The 9,854-nt window shown below is 37.7% G+C and overlaps 1 non-coding gene across 1 annotated transcript; it reads left to right on the forward strand.

Annotated features, from left to right (window-relative positions):
- Positions 1-6,875: 6,875 nt before the first annotated feature.
- Trnaa-ugc (transfer RNA alanine (anticodon UGC)) lies at positions 6,876-6,949 on the forward strand. The gene has a single exon. It is a non-coding gene; the product is annotated as a tRNA-Ala (tRNA).
- The last annotated feature ends 2,905 nt before the right edge of the window (positions 6,950-9,854 follow it).

Raw genomic sequence — 9,854 nt, forward strand, 5'->3', positions numbered from 1 at the left:
TAGCATGTTGTATAGCTTCTTCTACTGTTATAAGGGCTGCCCTGGCCTCTTTGGTGAGGCTACGAGGAGAAGCAAGATCTGGATCACCCTTAAGGGTAGCATACAAAGGCTGGAGCACACCATTAGGAATATGTAAATATCCCCTTATCCAATTAATATCTCCCAGCAGTTTTTGAAAATCATTCAGAGTTTGGAGATCCTGAGTTCTTATGGTGATTTTTTGTGGTTTCAATTTGTCATGCCCAATGATTGCTCCCAAATACTCAATAGAATTCCCCGTTTGAACCTTTTCAGGTGCGATATGTAGCCCATATTGAGCTAACAGCTTTACTAAGTCTCTATAGGCCTCATTAACTATCTGCTCTAACTTAGCGGCCAATAACACATCATCCATATAATGAATGATCTTGATGGAGGAATACTTATGTCTGAGAGGTGCGAGTGCCTTCCCCACATACATCTGGCACATCGTGGGACTATTAGCCATTCCCTGCGGCAACACTACCCACTCAAACCTAAGATCTGGCTCCTCGTGGTTACACGAGGGAAGGGTGAAAGCAAAACGTTGTGAGTCTTTAGGATGCAAAGGAATAGAAAAGAAACAGTCTTTAATGTCAATAGCAATAATATGCCAGCCCTGAGGAATAGAGGAGAGCAGAGGCAGCCCTCTTTGAATGGGCCCCATAAGTTGCATTTGAGCATTAACTGCTCGTAAATCATGCAGTAGGCGCCACTTTCCTGATTTTTTCCTAATAACAAATATGGGAGTATTCCATGGAGAAGTGGAAGGTTGGATGTGACCCAAGTCCAGTTGTTCTTTGATTAAATTATGGGCTGCTGCCAATTTAACCGAGGGAAGAGGCCACTGAGGCACCCAAACAGGCTCCTCGGTGAGCCATGTTATGGGTATTTGAGCCCCAGTGGCCCCTAGGAAAAACCCAGACCAAATCTGTTAAGCTTTTGATGACCTTGCACAGGATGCCTACGCCCCTGTAGATGTTTTCCTAGTCCTAGACCTGGCCTATACCCCATATTTTGCATAATCTGTTGAGACGCCGGGGAATAGTCATTACTAAGAGTGAACCCCATGTCTTTCATCAGATCACGACCCCATAAAGAGATAGGTAAATCAAGTACATAAGGCTGAAAAGTGCCATTGTGTCCTTCTGGGTCCTTCCAAGATAGATGTCTGCAGCTGATTTGAGGGGCTTGGGCATATCCCAAACCTCTCAGTGATTGATCTGAGAGCTGCACCGGCCACCCCTTTGACCAGTCCTTTTGTGCAATTATACTACGATCTGCTCCAGTATCGAGCAATCCCAAAATTGATTTGCCTTCTATGGTTAAGTTTAAAGTAGGACGGTCATTCATATCTAAGGACAAATAAACAGAATTCCCTCCAGTAACTCCAATCTCATCACTTGTCCTTGAAAAGGAATCAGCAGAAAAGCGGGTATGCAGGCTGGGTAGAAGTAACAATTGGGCAATCCGATCTCCTGGGGAAATAGATACAATGCCCCTTGGAGCTTCCACCATAACTTTTATTGTCCCTACAGTATCAGGGCTAATAACTCCAGGAAAGACATGAAGACCTTGCAAAGTAGAAGATGCACGTCCAATTAGCAAACCTACAGTGCCAGGCGGTAAAGGCCCTTTGAACTCAGTTTCCACCAATTGGACTCCCATCTTAGGTGTTAATACGAGTCTGGAGGTGGAACAGAGGTCCAATCCCGCGGCACCTGTAGTGGCTCTCCGCGTCTCATGGGATGGCGTAGAGATGGCCATGTCTCGGGTTTGGGTGTGACATTCTCCATTGCCCCATATATTTGTGGGCCCTGGGGTCGGGGGCCCCTTCGGCCGTTTTTTGGCCCAGCTGAAATAGGCTGTCCATGGATGTCCCTCATTGATCTACACTCTTTTGCCCAATGCTTCCCTTTTTTACATTTTGGACACAGCCCTGGTTGACGAAAGCCATTGGAAGGGCCACCGTGAGGGGGTCCAGTAAAATTATCTTTTTTAGGACATTCACGTCTGAAATGACCGGGCTGACCACAATGGAAGCATGTTCCGGCACCAGGATTGCCCCTTTTTGCCACCCGAAGGACAGCAGCTGCAAGACCTGCATTAGTTAAAGGTCCTCCAATCTCTCTACACACTTTCATCCATGCTTCTATGCCCTTATTTTTATAAGGAGTGATTGCCGCTTTACATTCCTTGGTGCATTGTTCAAAGACCAATTGCTTGATAAGGGGCATGGCTCTATCAGGATCCCCAAAAATCTTTCCAGCAGCATCCACCATCCTTGCTACAAAATCTGAAAAAGGTTCTGTAGGGCCTTGTAGAATCTTGGTCAAATTGCCAGACACCTCTCCTCTATTTGGAAGCGACTTCCATGCCCGAATACAAATATTGTTAATTTGATCATATGCCTCAAGAGGAAATCCTGTCTGTTGATTTGCAAATCTACCCTGTCCCAAGAGCATATCCTTGTCCCAATGGGGGTGTCCCGCTGCATGGTTTTGGGCGGCCTGCTCTATTGCGCCCTCTAGCACGAATGCTCTCCAGTCCAAATATTTACCCGGGGAAACGCAAGCCCGAACAAGGCTAGCCCAATCAGAGGGAGTCATACAGTATCTAGACAGATTTTCCACCTGAGTCAGCGTGAAGGCGGCATCCACCCCATAAGTGCGTACAGACTCCGCCAGGGTCTTCACAATTTTAAAATCTAAGGGTTCATGGACTCTTCCCCTGTTGTCATCCTGAAAAACTGGATAAGCAAGACCCATCTCAGCGTGAACAGCCCTCCATGTTTGGGCATGGAAAGCTCTTCCCGAAACGCCCCCGCCATCCGGCGGTGGATCCGGGGGATCGCTTTTCTTGAGCCCTTGCTTATCTGTGTTCCCTTCTCCTACAGCTAAACTCCCTAGCTGACGAGACAGCCTCTCGAGCTCTTCCTCCTCATCCTCCTCCTCCTCTGACCCACTTTCGCATGGGGGTGTACGCAGCGTACTGAGATCTGGATACAACCGTTTCCTCCCCCGTCTCATGCTCTGCACACTCCCATCCTCCCGAGTCACTTCACTTTCTGCCATCTCCGATTTTTCCTCATGCAATCGCTCTAAAACCTCCTGTCCTTTAGTAAGTGCTTCCTGACATCTATCATCTGTAAGGCAACTACGGACCATTTTCCAAAGGGGTATCACCCCACCCTCTAATATGCCCTGCTCAGAAGCAAAGTCAAGATCTTTGCCTAATTTATCCCAACTAGGCACAGTAAGGCTGCCCGAAAATGCAAACCACGGTGCAGCGATATCTATCTTCTGTAAAAATCTCTGTAAAGTACTATGTTTCACTTCCAGTCCCTTGGAACGTAACAGGCCATCTAGGGCCAGGAGAAGCGGACTTGAAGATGCGGCACCCATGACACAACAACAAAGAAAGCACAAAAAAAAGAAAGCAAAAGTAGGAGCGAAAGTACACAGTGCAGCTGCAATAAAATGTAAGGCTCTCTCTTTCATTACAGAGGAGCTGTCCCGCTTTGGTCGCAGATCCCACTTACTAGGGACTAACCCCGCTTTGATCGCGGATCCCACTTATTGGGACTAACCCCGCTTTGATCGCGGATCCCACTTACCTGGGACTAACCGGTGCACCACCCCTGACTGTTGAAAGTTCTGGTTCCCGGGTCTCGGCGCCACTTGTCGCCACCCCTTGCCCGCAAGGAATACGCAACTCGAGAATCTTCTTTCAACAGTTTATTCAGGTCCCTGGATATTTCTTCTTCCTCCTCTCGGGTGCCCCTCCCAGCCTTAATAAAGCATCCCAAGCCCCAATGCAAAGCTGCCGCGTGGAACTTTCTCACAGGGTGATGAAAAATCATGTGCCAACTTTCCCAGATAAGAAATTGTTTGTCACAGACCACAGCGGAGCCAGCGCCATCTTGTAATGGCGACCATAATCTGCAGAAACGGCAGAAGCGGCTCACCACATTAATTCTTCTGGAAAATAAGATATTGAGTCCTTTTAAAATGTCCAAAAAATTAAATGGAAAACTTCAATTTCTAAGAAAGAAGCCTATAGATTTTTTGTCATAGGCAAAGAGATATTACTATTTTTATAGAATATAACTATAAACTATATATTAAGCAATTACTACACTAATATTTAAAAGAATATATACGTACAGCAGTGCTCTATGAAGCTAATAAAATAAATTTACAAATACTTTCTGTAACACTATAATATTGGGTCTTTCTCATTGTAAAATATTATCAGCAGGCTAGAATTCAAATCATCATATACTATTTAACTAGTTCGGTCTACAGTTATGATAATATGTATGATTTATTATTACTATTTAACAATAAAAGAATAAAACATGGAGTTCTCCAAATGCCCTATGTAAAATATTGCCCTTATCTTAAAATAATTGCTAAAGAAATTACAGTGTTATTTAGGGGTTGCCATCAGGGTGAGCAATAAGGGGAAACCACCTCAGTGGGTATAACTTTTGGCAACACTCTTGACTTCCACTTTGTGTGGATGGCTGCAGGTATTAATTTATACTGATTCATGAATGATAACCATTGAGTTGCTTAGAAATATGGACTTTCTGGGACAAGAGATCTGAGAGACATGAATGCTGAAAGATCAAGGAAATTTTGTAGTTCCTGTTTCTTAAAGTTTTTCAACTGAATTCCTCATTCTGTATTTCCATCTTCTACTCTGACTTGAAGATATGACTTCAGTAAAGAGGGCCTGTCAAGGTTGAACATATCCTCTCTTTTGCCAATCTCTTATCACACAAAATCAAAGACTTCCTTTCATTGTCCTGAATTTCATGATAGTTTACCAAGTGGCTGGAAAAAAATGAGACTCCATCAAACATGCCACAAAGTATCTTTGCTTTGCATAGCATGCCTCAATTGAGAGATGTCCTGAGTAGCCTATAATGATCATAGTATAAGGATTTCCAATGCATCCAGCCCATCATTACCAAACAAATGTCATAGCCATTATGGATCTTATTCACTACCTTCCTTCTGTTCTTCAAACCAGTTAATCACTGATGAAAATTTTAGTGACTGTAATGTTGCTGTACATAAATGATTATTCCTCAACACACCTCCTTGAGCACATAACACTGACTATAAATAATAATATTGTTTTTGGCTTCAGAACAGCAATGAATGCAAACCTATAATCAATGTTGTAGATATTTTCTCATATTGTTTCTGATCCTATTTTTTTTCCAGAAACCCTTTAATATATAAAAACAAGAAAAATAATTCTTCTAAATTTCTATACATGAAAATCAGTTCATATTGAACTTTGGGCTAAATAAAGGCAAATAGGTCTAACAAATATAATTACACATATGTATGTGTGTGTGTGTATATATATATATATATATATATATATATATATATAGTACTTCAGAATATGTTTCTTCATATCATATAATTAAAATAGTGAAATATGGAAAGTTTCTTCTTTCTTTATACACAGAAACCTATAGTGCTTATCATTATCCCTTCTCTATTAAATGAAGTTTTTCCTTCCTCCCTCCCTCCCTTCCCATTTTTTTAATTCTTCTTTAACTTTTTATTTTTGTGAGATATACAGATGTAAATATCATGAAAAAGATGCTAAACCAAAGTCATTTACTGAACAGTACTATCGACATTTTTTTTCTCCCATATGTGAAATGTGGTAGCAGAAAAAAGATGTTAATTATATTTTATTCATAAATAAACAAAAATGGATCCTGAATATCTTAATTAACCATCACTGGTTTCATAAGCCATATGAAATAACCCTTTGTTTCAGAGTTTACTAATAAATATGGACTAGAGCCAAAACAGTGCATCTGTAATTAGCAGTCACACTAGAAAACATTTCTTTACTGAGGGAATTTCATTTACTCAGATGGTTTATGTAGTTCACTAATTATAACCTTCTGTGATAAAACTGAAGGCAAAGTTCCATAAATAACAGGACTAAAAAATTAAACATAAAGTCAGGTTTATGAAGGGAACTTATCAGATGTGTATTTGTAGTATACTTTCTAAAATTTTCTCTCCTTTTTGTAATACAGTTATTTTAATGTTATTGTGAACAATGTAGATATTCAAACTCTAAAATTAAATGCTATTTTTGCATTGTAGTCATGAATTTTCAATCATTTCAAAGAAATTGTCACATGAAAATCTAATCTTCTCTTTGTATGCCATATACACATTTTAAAATATGATCAAACTTTTTGTTCTTATAGTTATCTGTTACTCCTTTAGGCAAAATGTTATTAATAAAAACCACTAACTCTAGATAAATATTGGTTTTAAACTGGTGTTACACAGATATTGTTACTGTATCTGATGTTTGCAAAATCATCCTAAGTTTGTATCTGATATTCTGCTGGTACATATAGACACAGAGGTTTCTTTCCATATAGTATCAGACTTAATACTAAACAGAAGGAGAGAGGCAAGAAAGTAAAGAATATGACTCTTTTTGATACTTACTACTATGCCTTGAATAGTCATTCACTTTGAGGTTTCTTTCCTGATGTGCAATATGAGAATATTGACTTTGGTAATCTTCCAAGTCAAGTGATAAGCTTGTCATTCTGATAATCAATTTATAAACAAACAAACAAAAAAGATCTGATACATTTTAGGGTAAGGTAGAAACTGAAGAACTAAAAATAATAGAAAATGCCTATATTAAATCTTCATTTGGTTCTTAATAGCATTGATGTGAAAAACCTATACTCTTCTTTTTAAATTGAATTATTTAATATTAACTAAAACATAAATGATTATGAGCATATTTTTTTTAAAAAAATGTTAACACTATAAATGGTCTAGAAGGGCTGGGGATATAGCTCAGTTGGTAGAGTGCTTGCCTTGCATGCACAAGGCCCTGGGTTCAATCCCCAGTACCACAACAAACAAATAAAAACAACAACAACAAAAACAATAAATGGTCTACAAAAAGCCATTACATTTTTGTGTTATTTCATAAATAAGGTAGAAGCATGTTTATAAAAAGTAATAACTCAACTTTGAATTTTTTAATGATGATTTTTTTGTTACTAGATTCTGTCATGTTCCATTTTCTTTTTACAAGCAAATGTAATATAAATAATCTAGTTATTCAAGACTGTTTGAAGTACAAATTATTAAAGGTACAGAAAAAAGCAACCCACATGAACGAGTAAATTACATGCATTGAGGTATTGAGCAAATAAAATGACTGAATTCACTACATGTTTATACTAGATATTCCATTAATCTTACTTTGGCCTTGCAATTTAAATTGTATCATTAATAAGGCTAAACAAATTGTAGTTAGCAGTATTTTTTTCAAGTGTTTTAAAAACCCTACATACTTTTCAAGTAGGGTGAAAAGGAGCAAGAAATACTCATACTAAAAATGATGATAAAGCAAAATGCAAAGACACTGAAGGATTTATGCAATATCATTGTTCATTCCTTGTTTTATGACAGATTTTAATATATTTTAAATCAGTTGAACTTCATGAAGAATGATAATAAGAATGACCTGATCACTAAGAAAACAATGAGAACTTATTCAGAAAGTTAATAAACATTAGATATAAGGCAAACTTAAATCAGTAATTGAGTTTATTTTACCAGAAAAGAAAGGTTATTTTCATGGGAGTAAGATGATTATAGTATTTTTTGTGTGGATTGATTAAAGCATAAAATAACATGCACTGGAGAAAAAATAGCCTCTAAAACAAATTGTGCTGGGAAAACTGGAAATCCATATGTAGTAGATTACAGTTGAACCTTATATCTCACCCTGAACAAAACTCAACTCAAAGTGGATCAAGGACCTTGTAGACCAGAGACCTTGTACATACTATAAGAAAAAACAGGCCCCACTCTCCATCATATTGGCTCAGGAACATACTTTATCAATAAGAATCCTAAAGCACAAGAAGTAAAATCAAGAATCAATAAAAGGGATGGAATCAAACCAAAAAGTTCTTCACTGAACAGGAAAAAAAAAATCAAGAACACGAGCAGAGAGCCTATAGAATGGGAGAAAATCATCTTTACTATCTGCACCTCAGATAGAGCACTGATCTCCAGGATTTGCAAATAACTAAAAAAAAAAAAAACACACAAACAAACAAGCAAAAAAAAAAAAAACACCTGATCAACAAATGGTCATAGGAACTGAACAGGCAGTTCACAGAAGAAGAAATATGACTATCATCAAATACAGGAAAAAATGTTCAAAATCTCTAGTAATTAGAGAAATGCAAATTAAAACCATACTGAGATTTCATCTCACTGCAGTCAGAATAGCAATTATCAAGAATACAAGTAACAATAAATGTTGGTGAGGATGTGGGGAAAAAGGTTCACTCATACATTGCTGGTGGGACTGCAAATTGGTGCAACCACTATGCAAAGAAATATAGAGATTCCTCGGAAAACTTAGAATGGAACACCATTTGACCCAGTTTTCCCACTCCTTGGCTTATACCCAAAGGACTTAAAATCAGCATACTTCAGTGGTGCAGCCATGTCAATATTTAAGCAGCTCAATCCACAATAACTAAGCCATAGAACAAGCATAGGTGTCCTTCAACATATGAATGAATAAAGAAAATGTGATATATTACAATGGAATATTACTCAGGTATAAAAAAGAATGAAATTATGGTATTTGCCAGTAAATGGGTGGAACTGAAGAGTATCATGCTAAGTGAAATAAACTAGTCCCCCCTAAAACAAAGGTGAAATGTTCTCACATGTGGATACTAACCCATAACAATGGAGGATGTGGAGGGGGAGTATGGAAGTTTATTGGATTGGACAAAGAGGAATGAAGGGAAGGGAGGGGAGATGGGAATAGGAAAAATAGTAGAATGAAGTGGACATAACTTTCCTATACTCATATATGAATACATGACCCGTGTAACTCTACATCATGTTCAAGCACAAGAATGGGAACAAAACTGTAATAGGTTGCAATACATGTATGTATAATATCAAAATATGCCTTACTGTCAAATATGTCTAAAAACAATAAATAATCAAATAAAATCAAACATAAGAAAAATCTTGCTTTAATCTTATTAGTTAATTATTATTTGACTAAATGTTTAAGTATAAAAATATCACTTTTGATTGACAAATTTGAATAAAATTTTGAACTTCATCATGGAAAAAAATCAATTATTGGTGCTATGACTTTCAAAGATTTCATCATAAAAAGTAACCACTGGTATTGGTAAGATAAGTGAATCTCCAGGCACAGTGACTGCATGCCCTCAATCCCAGCAGTTTGGGAGGCTGAGGCAAGAGAATCAACAAGCTCAAAGCCAATATCAGCAATTTAGTGAAGCCCTCACCAACTTACTGAGACCCCTTCTAAAATAAGAAATAAAGATGCCTGGGATGTGGCTTAGTGGTTGAGTTTTCCAGTGTTCAATACTAAGTACAAACAAACAAACAAACAACAACAACAAACAAAAAAGGATAAATGAATCAATTTTGAATAGGTTCTTAAACTGATTTATTTATTTTATTTTAGGATAAAATCAACACTAAATGACTGTCCCATTTGTCTCTAAAATGAGAATAAGAGACTGTATCCTTCTAAACAGCAAACGAAATTCACCAGCCCCTCAATAGAGGGGTCATTTAAATGTCTAGAATAATGTTTCTACACTTTTACTTATTCTTGTTTGCAAATTAATGATAGAAGTCATTAGAAATATTTAGAGTCCATTGAAGAATTAATGTAAATGATGGGGATAAAAAGATAGTATGGTAACAAAGTATTTCCTAAAAATATGCAGGATGGAATCA

The sequence above is a fragment of the Marmota monax genome, unplaced genomic scaffold (genome assembly GCF_021218885.2).
Source record: "Marmota monax isolate L192 unplaced genomic scaffold, Marmota_monax_Labrador192_F-V1.1 WCK01_AAM20220418_F8-fsc00410, whole genome shotgun sequence".
NCBI lineage: Eukaryota > Metazoa > Chordata > Mammalia > Rodentia > Sciuridae > Marmota > Marmota monax.